The sequence below is a fragment of the Callithrix jacchus genome, chromosome 13 (genome assembly GCF_049354715.1).
Source record: "Callithrix jacchus isolate 240 chromosome 13, calJac240_pri, whole genome shotgun sequence".
In the NCBI taxonomy this organism is placed as follows: Eukaryota; Metazoa; Chordata; class Mammalia; order Primates; family Cebidae; genus Callithrix; species Callithrix jacchus.
Genome location: NC_133514.1, coordinates 105,660,978 through 105,681,563, shown reverse-complemented (window position 1 = coordinate 105,681,563; position 20,586 = coordinate 105,660,978). Strand labels below are relative to the sequence as shown.

Below are 20,586 nucleotides of genomic sequence, written 5' to 3'. Positions count from 1 at the left end.
CCAAATAAGAAAAAGATTTCAATAGAAGACAAATGTGTTCCAGATACCCATGAAATAGCAGCTTCTCCTACTTAAAAGTGGAGTGGGGAATACACCAGTATCCTAAAACAACATATGTCATGAATACCCCCCCTTTAAAGTGTTCCAAATGTATGTTCTAATACCACATTTCTTACTAACCACACTTTTCAAAGAATCCCATTTTAAAATGCTAAAAGATAACCCTGAAAAGAAACATCAGATGAAAAAGTTGTAAATCCTGATGCCAACTTGTTATATTTTCACAGCTAAGTCTAGAAAAGGAGAACGTAATTTCCAATTTATTGCCACAGTTTACTTTATGCTATGTAATTTATAACTGACTTGTTGTGTTCTGCATCTAGGTTAATTCTGTTTGCATCCTTAGATCTAAGATAAAGGAAGTCATCTTTGGATGTTTCTTTTCTAATATAAGCTGTTGGAATTTTAATGGAGGCATAAATTGATAGCTGGGATGATTTCAGTCTGAGTTGTTAAGGGCTCAGCTGTGTCCAGAAATAAACTCAGAAAGATGCAATATACAATGTAATACATTTAGTTCCTACATTATGAACAAGGGATCTAATTATAGTTTCACATTTTTATATCCCTTGAGCTACTAGTGGTTTACCATGCCTAAATTGTTCACTGTTTACTCATTCTTTTTTACTATGAGGGACCCATTTAGCAAATTACTGCTCTAGTGCACTAAATGGGCCCCAGGTGGCCAAACTGAATTAATATGTTCCCTGTTCACTGGCAGGATGAGACCTTATGGTCTCTCTAATGTCTTACCCCTCCCTCATGAAATTTACAATTTGAATTCTATCAAGAGGTTGGATTGCTACTATCATTTTAGGTAGTCTGTTTTACAATATGGCTTGATAGCTTTTCAGATTTTAGTGCACTCTTTTTAATCCCGTAATTCTTTGTCTTGTTCTTATTTCTCACATCCTGTCTCACCAAAATAAACAGATGTTCCATACATGGCAACAATGAAGTTGAGACCAGAAATACAGGCCACATAAACCCACCCTGATACTCTAACAATGTAAATTATCTGGGACATTCATTCAGCAAGTACTTATTGAACTTTTTTTTTTTTTTGAGACAGATTCTCACTTTTTTTTTTTTTTGAGGCTGGAATGCAGTGGTACAATTTCGGCTCACTGCAGCCTCCGCCTCCCGTGTTTAAGTGATTTTCCTGCCTCAGCCTCCAGAGTAGCTGATTATAGGTGCCTGCCACCATGCCTGGCTAATTTTTCTATTTCTTTTAGTAGAGATGGGGTTTCACCATGTAGGTCAGGCTGGTCTCGAACTCCTGACCTAGGTGATCAACTCGTCTCGGCCTCCCAAAGTGTTGAGATTACAGGTGTGAGCCACTGCACCCATCTACTTATTGAACTTTAAGTTTAGGTATCATTCATCCTAAGTAAATAGTATAGACAAAAATACCTGATCTAATGAAGCCTATTTACAGGGATTGGCATTTAAAAAAAAAAAAAATCTTCAGTTAAAATCAACCTATTCTCTTCCATTATACAGATAATTCTTGTTTTGGGCAAGTGGGATACATGAGAATCTAGATATACAAATTACATATTAGAGTATAAATATTTCTTCTCAAAGTCTCATTTATTCTTTCCCTTATGAATGAATTTGTCACACATTAAGTACGCCTATAATATTAATACATTTAAAGTATATTAATCTTAAAAATTAATTTATTCCTAGCTTTTTAGAAATGTATTTTGGATTCTAACTTCACACAACCACCTAATACCTGTTTTGCATCAAGATTCCTATCTAGGCCAGGCATGGTGGCTCATGCCTGTAATCCCAGCACTTTGGGAGGCCAAGGAAGGTGGATCACCTGAGGTCAGGAGTTTGAGACCAGCCTAGCCAAGATGACGAAACCCTATCTCTACAAAAATACAAAAATTAGCCATGCATGATAGCGCTTACTTGTAATTCCAGCTATTCGAGAGGCTAAGGCAGGAGAATCTCTTGAACCTGGGAGGTAAAGGTTGCAGTGAGCTGAGATCATGCCTTTGCGCTCCAGCCTGGGTGACTAAGCAAGACTCCATTTCAAAAATAATAAAAAAAAATTAAAAAGATTCCAATCTAACAAAAATCTATCCTACGTCATTCCAAAGCATTTCTTCTTATTCTTCCATGACTTAAAAGAGAAAAGTTGTGCAGATAATGATTCCCGAGTACTTATATTCATTAATTATACCACGAAGAAGCAGTGTGGATATTCTCTTTTTGTCCCATTGTAGAGAGATTATAGGAGACTCATCAGTCCCTAGAAGTCTTGTCCTTTTCCCCTCTACTGCCTGCCACATCTAGTGGGTCTGGGCTTCTAAGTGTCTTAGTTTCCTGGGGCTGCTGTAAAAATCCGCCATGAAATGGGTGGCTCAAAACAACAAAAATATATTCTTTTGTTACTGATAAACTTGAGGATCCTAAAAGATGGGGTCTTTCCTCCTTCATTGCTGCAGAGCCAATACACAACTGAAAGTCAGCGTCAAGCAGAGCAAGGTTTATTCTGTGGCCAGGGAATGAAGAAGTGGGAGCCTGGCTGGAAAATCACCTTTTCAACTAGTGCAGGGTGAGGGGGCTAAAATGTAAAGTTTCCCTATTGAAGGAGTTGGACATTAAATGCAAGGGGAGGGGCCAGGTGCAGTGGCTCACATCTATAATTCCGGCACTTTGGGAGGTCAAGGCAAGCAGATCACTTGAGGCCAGGAGACCAGCCTGGCTGACCTGGTGAAACCCCATCTCTACTAAAAATACAAAACTTAGCTAAGCATGGTGGTACATGTCTGTAATCCCAGCTACTTGGTGAGTTGAGGCAGGAGAATCACTTGAACCTGGGAGGCGAAGGTTGCAGTGAGCTGAGATCATGCCACTGCACTCCAGCCTGGGCTAAAGAGCAAAACTCTGTCTCAAAAAAAAAACACTATTATGGCTGGGTGCAGTGGCTCATACCTATAATCCTAGCACATTATAAGGCCAAGGTCACCTGAACTCCTGATCTCAGGTGGGAGGCGGATCAACTGAGATCAGGAGTTCAAGACTAGCCTGACCAACATGGTGAAACCCCATCTCTACTAAAAATTACAAAAAGTAGGCAGCATAGTGGTGGGCCCCTGTTATCCCAGCTACTCAGGAGGCTGAGACAGGAGAATCACTTGAACCCAGGAGGCGGAGGTTGCGGTGAGCCGAGATTGCGCCATTGCACTCCAGCCTGGGTAAACAAGAGCGAAACTCCGTCTCAAAAAAAAAAAAAAATACTATTTTTAAAAGGACATTTTAATACACATTTTAATTCAAGAATTTAGCAATTTACAACCATCTATTATCATATGTATCAAAATTTTACAAAATATGGCCACTGCCTCCTCACCTCATAATATATGTGATCTTACCCATATTTCTGTTGTAAAATTGAGATGCCAGAAAAATCAAGCAGTGGGGCTCATGCTCAGGTGGGTGCATTAATTAATAAATCAGATAGAGTGACAGTGTTGATGGCACGATAGCATTTCTTAGTCTCCTACACATGCCATAGTTTGAAAGGTGGTGCCATGTAATATTTTGAGGAAGTGTTATAATGTTCATGGTTAGAAGTCAGATGTCCTGGCTCTAAACTGCCTAGCTAAGTATGACATGAGGAAGACATTTGACCTTAAAGAACTTTTTCTTACTGATTTATGTAATAAAGGATTGAACTACACATTGTCTCTAAAATCTCCTCTGGCACAAAGAAATTTCTCATTCTGACTCAAAGCAAAACTATCTAATTTGGAATATTGACAAATGTTTTTATTAGTCACAAAGTAGAGACCTTTACATTCAGATGCTATCATTTTGACATAAAAAGACTTTTTTTTTTCTTTTGTTGAGACAGAGTCTCGCTCTGTCTCCCAGGCTGGGGTGCAGTGGTGCAATCTCAGCTCACTGCAACCTCCACCCCTGGGTTCAAGCAATTCTCCTGCCTCAGCCTTCTAAGTAACTGGGGTATTACAGGCACCCACCACCATGCCAGCTAATTTTTTGTATTTTTAGTAGAGATGGGGTTTCTCCATGTTGGTCAGGTTGGTCTTGAACTCCTAACCTCAAGTGATCCATCCGCCCAACGTGCTTTTTCAAAATAAAAAGACTTTTAAGACTGCTTCTTGCTGTTTAAAAGAATTTTTAAAGCATTTAGAATAACAGCAGGTTTATTCTGATGTGTATGAAAACTACTGGGTTTTTAGTCCTCTGAAATATGAATTTGTCATGAATAGGAACTAATTTATGACAACATCTACAACTTCAGATCCCCAAACTTCAGGGTCTTTATCAGTTTTCTCTTTTCTGGTCATGGATGTGTATAGATATAAATCTCATTAGCACAAAGTTAGGTTAGCTGATAAGCTAAAACATTAGCTCCCAAGAGTATATGGGCCCAGGAGGCGCAGACAAGGAAGTTGATAGCAGCAGTAGTTTGCCATGCCAAAACTTGGGAGTCACCCAAATACTCATCAACAGCAGGATGGATCAAGAAACAGGAGCATAGGCCGGGCATGGTGGCTCATGCCTGTAATCCTAGCACTTTGGGAGGCTGAGGCAGGCAGATCACCTGAGGTCAGCAGTTCGAGACCAGCCTGGCTAACATGGCGAAACCCCGTCTCTAGTAAAAATACAAAAATTAGCTGGGCATGGTGGCAGGGGCCTGTAATCTCAGCTACTCAGGAGGCTGAGGCAGGAGAATTGCTTGAACCCCGGGGGATGGAGGTTGCAGCGAGCTGAGATCTCTCCACTTCACTCCTTCACTCCAGCCTGGCCGTAAGAGCCTAACTCTGGCTCAGAAAAAAAAAAAAAAAGACAGAAAGAGGAGGGAACATAGTTCTACCTTGAAATATAATATGGCAACAAAAATGAAGACGTTTAAATTAAAGTGCTAAGCAATATGAGTGAATCTTAAAAGCATGTTGGGTGAAAGAAGCCAGACACAACAGAATACTTTCCAGATGATTCCATTTATATCGAGTTCAAGAACAAGCCAAACTAATGTATGTTTTCCAGGAATGCAATTGAGGTGGTAACACTGGAATGAAAGGAGAAGGAAGTAAATAACACAAACTGATTAGGGGGATGGAGAGGATTGTGACTGGGCAAGGGCTGGGCTTCAGGGGGGCTGACAGTGTTCTTGTTCTTGACCTTGCTGGTTACCTAGGTCTCTGCTTGATGAAAACATGTTCAGCTGTACATTCTTGTTTCATCCACTTTCCTGTTTGTGTTATATTTCATAACAAAGGTATTTTTAAAGATCATATAGTTTGTTATACCGTGAATGTTCTATTCATTCTTAAGAGTTTGAAGTTATATTTTCCAAAAGGTGTCTAATTCATTTAGAATTGTATTCATAATTTAAAACAATGATAAATTATAATTTAACATAAGAGAGAACTTTCAGATTAATTGTAAGAGTAGGAAGTTTATTATAGAAACTCTGGACAGTATTGCCAGGTGTAAAGATGCAGGGATGAACAAAAATCCCAATGACACAGTTTTTTCGCATATTTCCTCCAAGATTTTTTCCTCCTATGCATTTTTATGTGGTAGAGATCATAATGTAAAACTACATTTTCCCCCTGCTTTTCTTGCTTAAAATGATGCCATGAGCACTTTTCCATATAATGTAAAAATCACCATAAACATAAGTTTAAATTTCTAGATAACAGTGAATTATTTGGAGAACTATAATTTATGTCTACATACCATAAAGGGTGAATTCATGATCACACAGGACACTGTATTGGCCTTCAGTATTTTTGTAGTTTTTATGCTCTTCTACCTGTGGAAATAAGGATGATAGCTTAGCCACGTTTAATACCTTCACCTTCCATATCTCTCCATCCTTCAAACCACAACGTAGCAACATTGAAATTAGGCAGTGTCAGAAGCCCTTTGTAGATGGGCTTATGAGGAAGTCAAAACATGGAAACATTTACCAAGTCCTGTAATATGCCAGGGTAGGGTAGCCAGATTTAGCAAATAAAACTATAGGACGTAGTTTTTGCAGTAATTGGATATATAAAATAATGTTTAAAATATTAATTCTTGATACTATTTCAAATAAATATCAAGCAAAAGATATTATCAAGCAATCTTTTGATATTGCTTGATAATATCTTTTGCTTGATATTTATTTGAAATCTGAACTTACTTAAGTTTCCTGTATTTCATCTGGCAACCCAATGCCAGGGCACTACCAGGGCTGTCAGGAGTATATATTCTAATTTAATTTCTTTGACCTCTTTGAGAATTACATATGATTCCCATTTGAAAGAAGAGCTTAGGCCAGGCACAGTGGCTCACACCTGTAATCCCAGCACTTTGGGAGGCCAAGGTAGGCAGATCACGAGGTCAAAAGTTCGAGACCAGCCTGGCCATCATAGTGAAACCCGGTCTCTACTAAAAATACAAAAAATTAGCCAGGTGTGGTGGCATGCACCTGTAGTCCCAGCTACTTGGGAGGCTGAGGCGGGATAATTGCTTGAATGTGGGACGCAGAAGTTGCAGTGAGCTGAGACCACGCCATTGCACTCCAGCCTGGGAGACGAAGTGAGACCCCATTTCAAAAAACAAAAAAGAAGAGAGCTCAGTAAGGCCCAGTAAATTCTCTAAGCTCGCACAACTAGAAAGGAGTAAAACAAGGATAGAACCTAAACTTTCAGACACCAAGAATACAGCTCCAAATTGGGGGCGCCTAGTGCTTCGGCAAAATGGACCCAACTCTCCCTCAGTGACACAGGGTGTTTTTGGTTTTCATTTGTTATTGTTGTTTCTTTCTACAAAACAGTTCATCAACCCTTTTGTACTTTTATGTGAAAAATGAGTGGCCGGGTGCAATGGCTTATGTCTGTAGTCCCAACACTTTGGAGGCAGAGGCGGAAGGACGGCTGGAGGCCAGGAGTTCATGACCAGCCTGGACAACATAGTGTGACCCCTTCTCTACAAAAAAGTTTGCAGAAATTAGCCTGGAACAGTGGTGCACGCCTGTAGTCCTAGCTACTCAGGAGGCTGAGGCAGAGGCTCTCTCAGAGCCAGAAGTTCAAGACCAGGCTGGGTAAAATAGCAAGACCCTATCTCTACAAAACATTTTAATAAACAGAAATTAGTTAGGCATGGTGATACATGCCTGCGGTCTCAGATACTTGGGAAGCTAAGGAAGGAGGATCATTTGAGCCCAGGATTTCAAGGCTACAGTGAGCTATGGTTGTGCCACTATACTCCAGCCTGGGTGACACAGCGAGACTCTATTTCTAAAAAAATAATAAACGAGTTAGAAAATGAGTATGGGGCAGAGGAAGAATTCTGGATGCAGGCAGCAGGGCTAAGCCACTGTACTGGCTCAAACAACCAGGTCCAGGAAAGGGGCCTTTAACCTAACACAGAGCAGCAAAGACAAGCCCCAACACACCCCCAGCCCCACGCTTCTGGGAGGCCAAAAGACTCACCCACCAGCAGTCTTCCTGATGACCATCAGATGAGACATTTTAATTTCATTTGCTCCTGGAAACCCCAAGAAAGGGTTTGGGTTTCTATGTGAGGTGGGGGGCAGGGGCTTTATTTACTTATTTACTTATTTTTATTTATTTATTTATTTTTGAGACAGAGTTTCACTCCTCTTGCCCAGGCTGGAGTGCAATGGTGCCATCTCGGCTCACCACAACCTCTACCTCCTGGGTTCAGGTGATTCTCCTGCTTCAGCCTCCTGAGTATCTGGGACTACAGGCGCCTGCCCCCACGCCTGACTAATTTTTCGTATTTTTAATAGAGACGGGGTTTCACCGTGTTAGCCAGGATGGTGTCAATCTCCTGACCTCGTGATCCACCCTCCTTGGTCTTCCAAAGTGCTGGATTACAGGCGTGAGCCATCGCACCCAGACCATTTATTTACTTATTTAGGTTTAAAATAAATAGTAAAAAGAGTGGAACTTCCAGTAGTGGTTCCACTGGTGTATGGGAGGAAACATGATCCAAGCTGGTGCATTATCCTCATCCCATCCTGTCCAGGCAGGACCCCGGCCCCATGGCGTGGCACAGGCCAAGCTCCCCTCCCCTCTCTTATGTCTTCTCATTCATTCCTTTGCACCTTGCTGCTTTCCTTCCCCATACAAGCAGATTCTAAATGAGCCATTTGGCAAACCCCTCAGAGTACTACCTCTCCTAGTCAGGAGGTGAATCTTCCCTAGGTCCCAGACAGAGGAGGTGACAGAAGTGCTAGTGTCTGAGGGGCATGCGTGCAAGAGACAGAATGGAACTGCATCAGGAAAAGTGACAGAGTCCCCAGCCTCAGCTGGGCCCTTGAGATTCCCCTGGATGTGGCTCTTGTGGTAATAATAGGTACAGTCTTTGGTAGGACTTGGAAGAAGCACACAGACCCCCACGATGCCACACACCAAGGCCCCCAGGCTCACTCCAGGCAAACATATCTGCTCAATGGCAGCTAGCTCTTAACCAAAGGGCCTGAGTCTCTCTCTCTGCACCAAGAGGAAGCAAGTGTCGAACTCACCCCCAGCATCTGGCAGCAAACAGCAGCTACACTTCCCCTCCCTAAGTCTCTAGAGCCTCAGACTTGCATCCTGTCAGCCCCCAAAGCAGCTCAGGATCCTGGCACATTTGCCAACATGGCTTAAAGCTCAACCAACCTGCAGGCAGTCACGCAGCAAGCCCAGGGAGCAACGTCAGTGTGCATGTACGGGTTCCATCTTCACTGTCTCAGGGGAAGCCAAGATGGACCTCACATGCACCTCAGCTTTACTACTGAAAACTGGTTCCTACTGCCTCTAGCCCTTTGGGTTTCCTTTTCACAGAGCATTTATTTAACTGTAAAAACTTATTTTATTTTAAATTGAGATGAGATCTTACTATGTTGCTCAAACTAGTCTTGAACTTCTGGGCTCAAGGGGTCCTTCTGCCTGAACGTCCTGAGGAACTGAGGTTACAGACCACAGCCACCACGGCTGCCCACAGAGCATTCACTTTAGAAAACTTGGCATTTTAAATTATTTCTCTACCTTTTTTTTTCTTTTAATTCATCTATATTCATTTCAACTTTAAGCAGCAGGTGACTTGGGCACTGCATTTCAATCCACAAGCCTGGCTTAGAGTTTTTGTTTTTATTTTGTTTTATTTTTTTGAAACAGAGTCTTGCTCTGTCTCCCAGGCTGGAGTGTACAGTGGCACAATCTTGCCTCAATGCAACCTCTGCCTCCCAAGTTCAAGTGATTCTCCTGCCTCAGCCTCCTGGGTAGGTAGGACTACAGATATGCACCATCATGCCCAGCTAATTTTTATATTTTTAGTGGAAACAGGGTTTCACTGTGTTGGCCAGGCTAGTCTCGAACTCCTGACCTCAGGTGATCCACCTGCTTTGGACTCCCAGAGTGATGGGATTACAGTTGTGAGCTACCGCACCTGGCCAAGTTTTTGAACAGCTTTATGATATGCTTAGATAGGCTTATAATTTTGCTCCTCCAAACAATACTTTTCTTTGGAAAACAAGCCCTGTGGAGAGTCCCTTCCATCAAGTTGCTTTAGTTTAGCCTATTTCTGGAGGACTAGTACATACAGAATTGGCAATTACAGAGGATGAAAAGTAGATCTTCGAGGATGTAACAAATACTTTTCTCCTAAACATCAAGGTATAGCTCAGAACACTTCGATAATAAGATTTGGTCTAATAATGAATCTGGCTTGATAGCTAAACATTTTAGACCACAGAGTTAACCTCAGGTTACATACATCTTACAGTACACATTACCTTGTTCTGTTAAAATAAGCCAATGTGCAACTAAAAGAGTGTTACTAGCCCTGCCTTAGAGCCTAAGGTATCACAGTATCATTTAGAAGTAGAAAGAAATCTTATCTTCCCCTTAAAGTAGTTATTGTCATGCCATACAGCCTTTATGTTTTGTTTTGTTTTTGAGACAGAGTTTTGCTCTTGTTGCCCAGGCTGGAGTGCAATGGTGCAATCTCGGCTCTGCCTCCCAGGTTCAAGCAATTCTCCTGCCTCAGCCTCCCAAGTGGGTGGGATTACAGGTATGCACTACCACACCTGACTAATTTTGTATTTTTAGTAGAGATGGGGTTTCACCATGTTGGCCAGGCTGGTCTTGAACTCCTTACCTCAGGTGATCCACCAGCCTCGGCCTCCCAAAGTGATGGGATTACAGGTATGGGCCACCATGGCCAGCCCCCATACAGACCTTTTTAAGTGTTAACAAAAATTTCAAAATCCTTTAAAATATACTATATCAGAGGAATTGTAGAGTATTGAACATGTATATAAGTCATTCCTCAGCCAGAGCTTAGTCTACTTCTTTCATACAGAGTGTGTTATCATCTCCTTTGAGGGGTGGCATTTCTTTCTCAGCTGCATTGGTCTTTCTCTACCTCTTCGAGATGTATGTAAATATATATAAATATTTATTTTTGAGATGGAGTCTTGCCCTGCCGTTGTCCAGGCTGGAGTGCAATAGCGTGACCTTGGTTCATTGCAACCTCTGCCTCCGGGTTTAAATGATTCTCCTGCCTCTGCCTCCTGAGTAGCTGGAATTATAGGCACCCACCACCATGCCCAGTTAAGTTTTGTATTTTTTCAGTAAAGATGGGGTTTCACCATGTTGGCCAGGCTGGTCTCAAACTCCTGACCTCATGATCCACCCACCTTGGCCTCCCAAAGTGCTATGATTATAGGCATGAGCCACCACACCTGGCTTTATATATATTTTAAAGCCTCTTGCCAGCTTTACCACCCAGGAATGTCTTCCTCAGGACTCAGAAGCCACTGCTTTGAAAAGTAATCATCAAAGCAGACAGCTTTGTGAGGGAGGGTGGGAGCCTAAGTCAGTGGGTGTTGTGCTCCCACTTGCAAAACTACCTCCTATCACGAAGCTATGAGGAGTTTACATTCCAATTCTTTTCTTTATATTTTTTTTTTGAGAAAGGCCTCACTCAGTGGACAAGCTGGAGAACAGTGGTGCCATTATAGCTCACTGCAGCCTCAATATCCCAGGCTCAAACGATCCTCGCACTTCAGCCTCCTGAGTAACTGGGACTACAGGTGTGCACCACCATGGCTGGCTAAAGTTTTAATTGTTGTTGTTGTTGTTTGAGCTAAAGTCTTACTCTTGTTGCCCATGCTGGAATGCAATGGTGCAGTCTTGGCTCACAGCAACCTTCGCCTCCCAGGTTCAAGCAATTCTCCTGCTTCAGCCTCCTGAGTAGCTAGGATTACAGGTATGCACCACCTTGTCCAGCTAATTTTGTATTTTTAGTAGAGACTGGGTTTCTCCATGTTGGTCAGCCTGGTCTCAATCTCCCGACCTCAGATGACCCACCCACCTCAGCCTCTCAATCTTATGGGATTACAGGCATAAGTCACTGCACTCGGCCAAGTTTTAATGTTTTAAAAAAATTGTTTGTGTAGGTAGAGATAGGACCTCTCCATGTTGCCCAGGATTGTCTCAACCTCCTGAGCTCAAGTGATCCTCTTGCCTCAGCCTCCAAAAATTCTGTGATTCCAGGTGTGAGCCACTGCAGTCAGCCCAGTACTCCTCCACTTGCTCACCCCAATTCTTAAAAACCCTACTGCCTCCTGCTTTGGTGGAGTTGAGTTTAGACTTAGCTCTGGTCTCTCTCCTCTATTTCAATAGCCTTCAATAAAGCCTTCCTTCCCATTTAACTTTGTCTAGTGCAATTTTTGCTTTGCTAGGAAACATGTAGTTTCTGATTTTTGCCCAACTTTTTTTTTGAGATGGAGTCTTGCCGTGTTGCCCAGGCTGGAGGGCAATGGTGCAACCTTGGCTCTTTTCAACCTCAGCCTCCCTGGTCCAAGCAATTATCCTGCCTCAGCCTCCCAAGTTGCTGGGATTACAGGCAACTGGGATTATAGGTGCTACCACACCTGGCTAATTTTTGTATTTTTAGTAGAGATGAGATTTCACCATTTTGGCCAGTCTGGTCTCAAACTCCTGACCTCAGGTGATCCACCCACATCAGCCTCCCAAAGTGCTGGGATGACAGGCGTGAGCCACCACGCCCAGACTAGGTGGAAGCCACTGCACCCAGCCTTTTGCCCAACTTTTAAATAAATGATACTATTTGCACATTAGCAACATGCTTGTAAATTAGAATTACCCTAGAAAAGAACTGGGGGTAGAGTCAAAGCTGCAAAAGCAGACACTTAAGAAATGTGACTTGAGAAGAAGGCTTTCATTCCCCTAAAACATCTCCACAGTTCCTCCACTAGCCCAGCTTGACTTAAAATGGCCACATTTTGATACAGAGATGGAAGGACCAAGATCTTCAAGGGTGAGAGAGAGAGAGAGAGAGAGAGAGAGAGAGAGCGCTCATCACTCTTAGGTGACAGTTGAATGCCATGGGACCCCATACCAAAAAATTAATTTGAGATGGATCTTAGATGTAAGCGTGAAAGATAAAATAACAAAACTCCTGAAAGTGGTCTTGGGGCAGGCAGAGGTCTTAAGACACAAGAACGTTCTTAACAAAAAAAAAGGTAAATTAGACTTTCTTTTTTTCCGTTAAGGACATCTTTTCATCAAAAGACATCACCAAGAGAGTGAAAATGCAAGCCACAGACCACTTTCTATTCAGGATATGTAAAGAATGCCTACAAATCAGTAAGAAAAAAGCAATCCCTTCAATTAACAGGTAAAACAAACACTTAAACATACACTCCACAAAAGAAGATATCGGAAAGCCAACCAGTATGTGAAATGGTGCTCATCATCATTACTTATGAGGAAAATGCAGATTAAAACATCCTAAGATAATCTTACACATCTTTAAAAGACACATCTTTAAAAAATTAATAGAATGACAATCCCAAATGTTGGTAAGATTCTAGAGCACCTAGAACTCTCATGCATTCCACTCTGGAAAACTGTTTGACACGTGATCAAGTGATCCTCTCGCCTCCTCCCAAAGTTGTGGGACAGGCAGAACCCAGTGTTTACTACAGGTAAACATCTGCCTGCTTGATGACCCAGAAATTCCACTCCCAGGTGTGACACCCAAGAGAAATGACTAAATATGTCCACCAAGAAAAACAAACAAATACATGAAGATGCACAGTGGCTTCGTTCACAAATAGGCCAAAATAGAAAACAAGCCAAATGCCCATGAACAGGGGAATGGAAAGATAAATTATAGTGTATACTTAATCACACAATAGAATACTACAACCTAATAAAGATCAAATTAATGAAACATGCAGCAACATGGACAAATCTTAATGCTAGTATGCAGAGCAGCAAAAGACATACAAGAGCCCATATTATGTGATTCTGTGTATGTGAATCAAAGTTAAGAATAGGCAAAATTATGAAATAAGACAGTCACGAAGAGGTAAATACCATATGATTTCACTTATACATGGTACCTAAGAGTAGTCAGATTTATAGACAAAACTAGAGTGGTGTTTGTCAGGGCCTGGGAGTTAGGTGAAATGGGTAGCTGGATGGATATTAGGGTTGAGTTTTTCAAGATAAGCTCTGGCAAAATGGTTGATAACATTGTGAATGTACTTACATTTTGCTAAATTGTACACTTTAAAATAGTTAAGGCCAGGTGCAGTGGCTCACACCTGTAATTCAAGGACTCTGGGAGGCCGAGGCTGCTGAATCATTTGAGCCCAGCTGTTCAAGACCAGCTTGGGCAACATGGCAAAACCCCATCTCTACAAAAAAATATGAAAATTAGTCAGGTGGCATGCGCCTGTAGTCTCAGCTACTCGCGAGGCTGAGGTGGAAGGATAGCTTGAGCTAGGGAGGTTGAGCCCGCAGTGAGCTGAGATCACGCCACTGCACTCCAGCATGGGAGACAGTGTGACATCCTGTCTCAAAAATTAAAAATAAAAACAAACAAATACATAAATAAATAAATAACATTGTCAAGATGGTAATTTTTATGTTCCATATATAGTAACTCAATTTTTTAAAAGAACAGGAAAAAATAATCTGATGGAAGTCAGAACAGAAGCAACCTTTGACAGAGGGCAGTGGCTGGAGGGGACCTCTGGCCTGCTGGCAAATATTCTATTTATTTATATAGATTGTGCTACTGAGCTGTGAAAGTTCAAAGGTCCGTGTCATATGAGTACTTTTCTTTGTGCCTTAGTAAAAGGTTTTGCCTTTTTGATTTGTTTAACACATTTATTGCATAAAACTCTGAGCTCTTACATGTGACATAGGAAGAGGTGGAATGTTGGGTAGAGTAGGCAGGCTCAGGGAAGGAGGAAGCCGTGGTGAATCTATGGAGACGACGCCAAAACAGGCAGCAAAATCTGGAAGAGGAAATAAAATGGCAGTCACTTGCAACTTCATCCAGGGATCTTAATTCCTACATATTTTCTGTAAGATCCATGTTCTGACCAACGGCATGGGAACCAGGAGCTGTCTTCTCTGTTTGAGCTCCATGTGAATCTACAGACCTGGACTTCAAATGAGTTGTTATTGTCTTCAGTAATACAATGCCATGATCCAAACTGTGGTGGGCCATTTATGCAGACAAACTCAATCAAGAAAGTTTTACTGAGCAACTACTTTGTACCAGGGAATGTGCTAAGTATGAGAATTATAGTGATGACCACATCCTCCACAGACCTGCCCCTCTTGGATCTTAGAGCCTTGGAAGGGGAAATGCCCACTTGTTAATTCGGTATTGCTTCTCTGGCCCTATAAAAATAGATGTGTGTTAAGTCTCCAATAAGAATCAGCTTCTCAAGCTGGAATTTAGTTCTGGGAAGGGAGAATTTAGTTCTGGAGGCAGCAAGGCAGGGCCTGGGAAGAGGGTGGCAGGGAGGAAGGGACTGACTGCTCCACTGAGTTGGAACAGGATATGTGCAGCTTTTATAAATAAAAGACAGAAAAACCTTAAACCTGTAGACAATAGATGATAGGAAATAGAATGAGGTTTCTTGACCCCAGAATATTACAAAGAATGAATGATGATTTTCTAATTATACCTTTTCTGTATTCTGAAGGTTGACACTTTAATATTAACATCAATTTTCTAAAATTATGACCTACTCTGCCTCTGGTGCTTGAAAGAATAAAGACTTAACTGTGAAATCAATGCACATTAGACTTAAATTAGGCAAAGAGCATGGACAATAATAGTGTGAGAAAGCTCATATTTTTATTTTTCCTAAACATAAGTACTAAATACTATTAGTCAATGTGGATTGATAATATTTATTTATTCTAATTTTTTTTTGAGACAGGACCTTGCTGTGTCATCCATGCTAGACCACAGTGGCACAATCATGGCTCGCTGCAGTCTTGACCTCCGGGGCTCAAGTGATCCTCCCACTTCAGCCTCCTGAGTAGCTGGAACTACAGGTGCACATCACCACACCCAGCTAATTTTTGTATTTTTTGTAGAGGCAGGGTTTCACCATCTTGGCCAGGCTGGTCTCAAATTCCTGAGCTCAAGCAATCTACCCACTTCAGCCTCCCAAAGTGCTAGGATTACAGGCATGAACCATTGCACCCAGAAGATTGATAATATTTACAATCAGTAGTGATACCAAAACACAGGGAGAAAAAACAAGTTTTAGTTAATGTATTCTAAAAAAAGAGAGAAAAAATTGGAGACCTATAATCCAAGATTAAAAGACTCAGCGAGAAAGAACCATATAGAATTTTTGGAATAAATAACAATTAACACAGTATCTGCAGCCTACTTCAGTTCTATTTTAAATTAACTATAGTTGCAAATGAATACAATTTCTATATAAGACTGAGCACAAATGAATGAATTATTTGGTAATATTCGCAGGGGATAAACAGGCAGTTCCAAATGAAACATCTTTTTTCTTTTTTTCAGACAGGGTCTTCCTCTTTGCCCAGGCTGGAATGCAGTGGCACAGTCACGGCTCACTGCATCTCCAATTTTCCAGAGTCAAGCAATCCTCCCACCTCAGCCTCCTGAGTAGCTGTGACCAAACCTGTATGCCACCACCCCTGACTAACGATCAATTAAATTGTGAAATTTTTTTCCAGATTAATGGTCATTTCCTAATTTATCAAATGTTTTTTTTCAAGCTGGACTATGAACAAAGAATTGGATAGTTTTTGGTTTTTTGGCTTTTTTTGTTTTTGAGACGGAGTTTCACTCCTGTTACCCAGGCTGGAGTGCAATGGCGCAATCTAGGCTCACCGCAACCTCCGCCTCCTGGGTTCAGGCAATTCTCCTGCCTCAGCCTCCTGAGTAGCTGGGATTACAGGCACGCTCCACCGTGCCCAGCTAATTTTTTGTATTTTTAGTAGAGACGGGGTTTCACCACGTTGACCAGGATGGTCTTGATCTCTTGACCTTGTGATCCACCCGCCTCGGCCTCCCAAAGTGCTGGGATTACAGGCATGAGCCACTGTGCCTGGTCAGAATTGGATGTTTTAGAAAAAAATGCCTTAATGTGTCAGCCTTCCTGCTGACAGAATGTTGCCATGTACATCCTCTTACCTGATCCTCCTGACAGCTCTGGGAAGTGGATAAATGACACACATAATCAAGATCCGGGCAGTTATGATTAGGGGTTCCCACTCACAGAATTTGAGGACAAGGCCTCTGAAAATAAAGAATAGTTGAAAGTAGACATTTACAGAAATAATCCAACTAAAATGTAAATATATTGCCATGGATACCTGAAAACTACCCAAGATCAATCAAAGTGATTACAATGCACATTAGACTTAAACAGGCAAAGAGCATGGACAATAATAGTGTGAGAAAGCTCATATTTTTATTTTTCCTACTTAAACGTAAGTACTAAATACTATTAGTCAATGTGGATTGATAATATTTATTTATTCTAATTTTTTTTTGAGACAGGTCCTTATCCTCAGGACTAGAATGTACCTGAAGAAAGCTGCAACTTTGCCAATTATAGAGTAATATAACTGTCTGGAAGAAGGATGTTTTAGTGGAAGGACTGTTAAATTTGAAGGGAGGCAAAGAATAAGACTTTTTCCACATTGTTTAGGAAAAGAGATGGGCCAGGTACAGTGGCTCATGCTTGTAATCCCAGCACTTTGGGAGGCCAAGTGGGGTAGATCCCTTGAGCTCGTCAATTTGAGACCAACCTGGGCAACATGGCAAAATCCCATTTATACAAAAAATACAAAAATTAGCTGGGTGTGGTGGTTCATGCCTGTACTTTCAGCTACTTGGGAAGCTGAGGTGGGAGGATGGTTTGAACCCAGGAAGTAAAGGTTGCAGTGAGCCAAGATAGCACCATTGCAATCCAGCCTAGGTGACAGAGACCCTATCTCAAAAAAAAGAAAAAGGAAAAAAAATGGCTTTCATCAACGATAGAGGTAAGCACAATCTGTTTGGGGAGCATCTGGTAATTAACTCCAAGTCAACATGGAAGGGAGCGGTCTGGTGGTAAAGGAAGGCTTCCTAAAATATATGGCACCTGAGCTGCATTCTGGAAGACAAGAGGATATTGGTCATGACAAGAAGAGGTTTCAGCAGAACTTGGGGCTGACTTACTCTGTGATGTTGACCTCTCTGGATTTCACGCTTTCATCTATAAAAGTCAAGAATCCCAGCTGGGCATGGTGGCTCACACTTGTAATCCCAGCACTTTGGGGGTCTGAGGTGAGCAGATCACTTGAGGTCAAGAGTTTGAGACCAGCCTGGCCAACATGCATGGCAAAACCCTGTCTCTCTTAAAAATACAAAAATTAGCTAGGCGTGGTGGCACAACACCTGCAATCCCAGCTACTTGGGAGTCTGAGGCCAGCGAATTACTTGGACCTGGGAGACAGAGGTTGTAATGAGCCAAGATCACGCCATTATACTCCAGCCTGGGTAAGAGTGAGACTGTCTCAAAAAAAAAAAAAAATCCTTTAACTCCAGCATTATTCATACTGGGTAATCCTGTGCACCAATAGAAAATCAGAAATCTTCCTGCTTAAGGACAGAATAAAGTTCAATCCCTTTGTATCTTCTCACCTAGCAAAAAGCCATAAAAGACATTTCCATGCACTTTCGTCTATCAGTAGGAATATTATGTCTTCTCTTTCCAGTTTGCAAATTCAAAAGTCCAAGTCATTCAAGGTCAGTGCAAAAGCAGGCAAATTGGCCAAGTAGTTCAGATTTGCAGGAAAAAATGTGTCATCTGCACTGAATGCATGACTTAACATGTTCAGTGTGATTTCACAGAACAGTGTCTAATGGTCCATGTGTGTGTATGCACTCAGAAAGTGGTTCTCATCGGCTAAACCTGGACAAAGGCTATGAAAAGACTGAGGAGAAATGAAAAAGGGCAAATATAAGGAAGAAACTATTGAGAAGAAAAGTCATAAAGGCATCTTATATACATACAACTTTTATTAAAAGCTGCTAAAACGAAGAGCCTTCTAAAAAGTAACACCAACTTTTGGTTAAAGAAAACTGACTGAAAAATACTTATTTAACTCTGATCTCTTAAGAAATCCTACTAAAATGACAGTGGATATTCTAAAAATATAGGAAAATTGAAAAGATGGAAGCAGCCTAAATGTTCATTAGTGGATGAATGGATAAAGAAAATGAACATACACTCATAGTGCAATGTTATTCAGTCTTTTTTTCCTTTTCTTTTTTTTTTTTTTGAGATGGAGTCTCGCTCTGTCACCCAGGGAGTGGAGTGGTGTGATCTTGGCTCACTGCAACCTCTGCCTCCTGGGTTAATGCCATTCTGCTGCTTCAGCCTCCTGAATAGTTGGGATTACAGGCACCCACCACCATGCCTGGCTAATTTTTATATTTTTAGTAGAGCTGGGGTTTCGTCATTTTGGCCAGGGTGGTCTCAAACTCCTGACGTCAGATAATCCGCTCACCCTTGGCCATCCTCAGGCCCACCTTGGGCTCACCCCATGCTGGGATTACAGGTGTGAGCCACCTCGCCCAGCCTGAGCCCCCTGAATTCTAAGCCAGCAGCAGGGAGAGCTAAAAAGCAGCTCTTTGCAATGCAGAACCTCCTGAAGATGTAGGAACTGGTGACACCAGGCCCTTCTGGAAGTGTAAGTAAAGGTGGGATGTAAAAAGAGGAGGCTGTAAATGCACTTGGGAAGCATTTGTATCACTAGACATCAGATGCCTTACACCTCCTGGGAAACCAACTGCCTTTCAGAGCTTATTCTCCTGAAAAAGTAGATAAAATTGAGAACTCTGGGATGGGAGGGTACTAAACAATTTCAGTTGGGGTTGCAGTGTTGGAAATGGGGAGATTAAAGTAATATTTTCCATGCACCTCCCTCTTCTTCACCCAGCCCCAAAGCCACCATGTGCAGTTGAACAAGTCCGTCCTGCGCAGGGTACCTGCCTGAAGGGCTGGGTGGGGCTGAGATTCAGCTTCTCTCTCCAGCCATGTGCCCTGGTACAGGGTGTGCCAAAGGAAGGTGCCCCTTTCCCTCATAGTCCAGAAGGTACCTTCTGATCACCAACACTGCTCCTAGAGAGAAGGTGCCTCTTCCTAATTTTCACAAAGACCTGGCATGGACTTGTAATGGCCCACCCTGAGACTCTGGCAGCAAACAATACTCTTCATGAAAGATTCTTTTCAGGGGTATCCAACAAGCCTTACCCCAGAACACCCACAACAGCGCAGCCGGGTGACTCTGCAGCAAAGCCCACAGTTGAAAAGCTGCACAGACCCAGCTTCACCCCCTACCACCAGCAGGCAGCTGAGAATCCATCTGAGGAAAACCTTTATCAAGAAAACAGAAATGAGCTGAAAAAGGCAATTGGAAGGAAATGGACTTTTAAAGACGACTCATCCTTGTCTTCAGAAATCAGAAATATCACCTGCATGAAACAACAACGAGAAGATATAAAAAAGAAACATAGAATGAGAAAGAGTTTTGGAAATTAAAACAAGATACAAGAAATGAAAATAGAAAGCTTGGGAGAAAAGTTGAGGAAATAGGATGCAAATTGAAAAGAAGCCGGTGCGGTGGCTCACATCTGTAATCCCAGCACTTTGGGAGGCCAAGGTGGGTGGATCATCTAGGTCAGAAGTTCAAGACCAGCCTGGTCAAAATGATGAAACCCTATCTCTACAAAAATATAAAAAATTAGCCAGGTATGATGGCAGGTGCCTATAATCCCAGCTGCTTGGGAGGCTGAGGCGGGAGAATCTCTTGAACCTCAGAGGCGGAGGTTGCAGTGAGCCGAGATCATGCCACTGCACTCCAGCCTGAGAGACAAAGCAAGACTCTGTCTCAAAAACAAAAAACAAAAAAAAGGAAGAAAGAAAGAAAATATAATTAGACTGGGTGAGGTGACTCATACTTGTAATCCCAGCACACTGGGAGGCCAAGGCGGGCAGATCACTTGAGGTCAGGAATTAGAGAACAAACAGCCTACTCAAAATGGTGAAACCCTGTCTCTACTAAAAATACAAAAATTAGCCAGGTATGGTGGTGCGTGCCTGTAGTCCTAGCTACTCAGGAGGCTGAGACAGGAGAATCCTTGAACCTAGGAGGCGGAGGT

At 42.1% G+C, this 20,586-nt stretch overlaps 1 protein-coding gene across 1 annotated transcript in view; it reads left to right on the top strand.

Moving 5' to 3' along the window:
- Positions 1 to 20,586, top strand: part of LOC118146920 (uncharacterized) — a 56,148-nt gene that overhangs the window by 5,015 nt on the left and 30,547 nt on the right. The window lies entirely within an intron of this gene.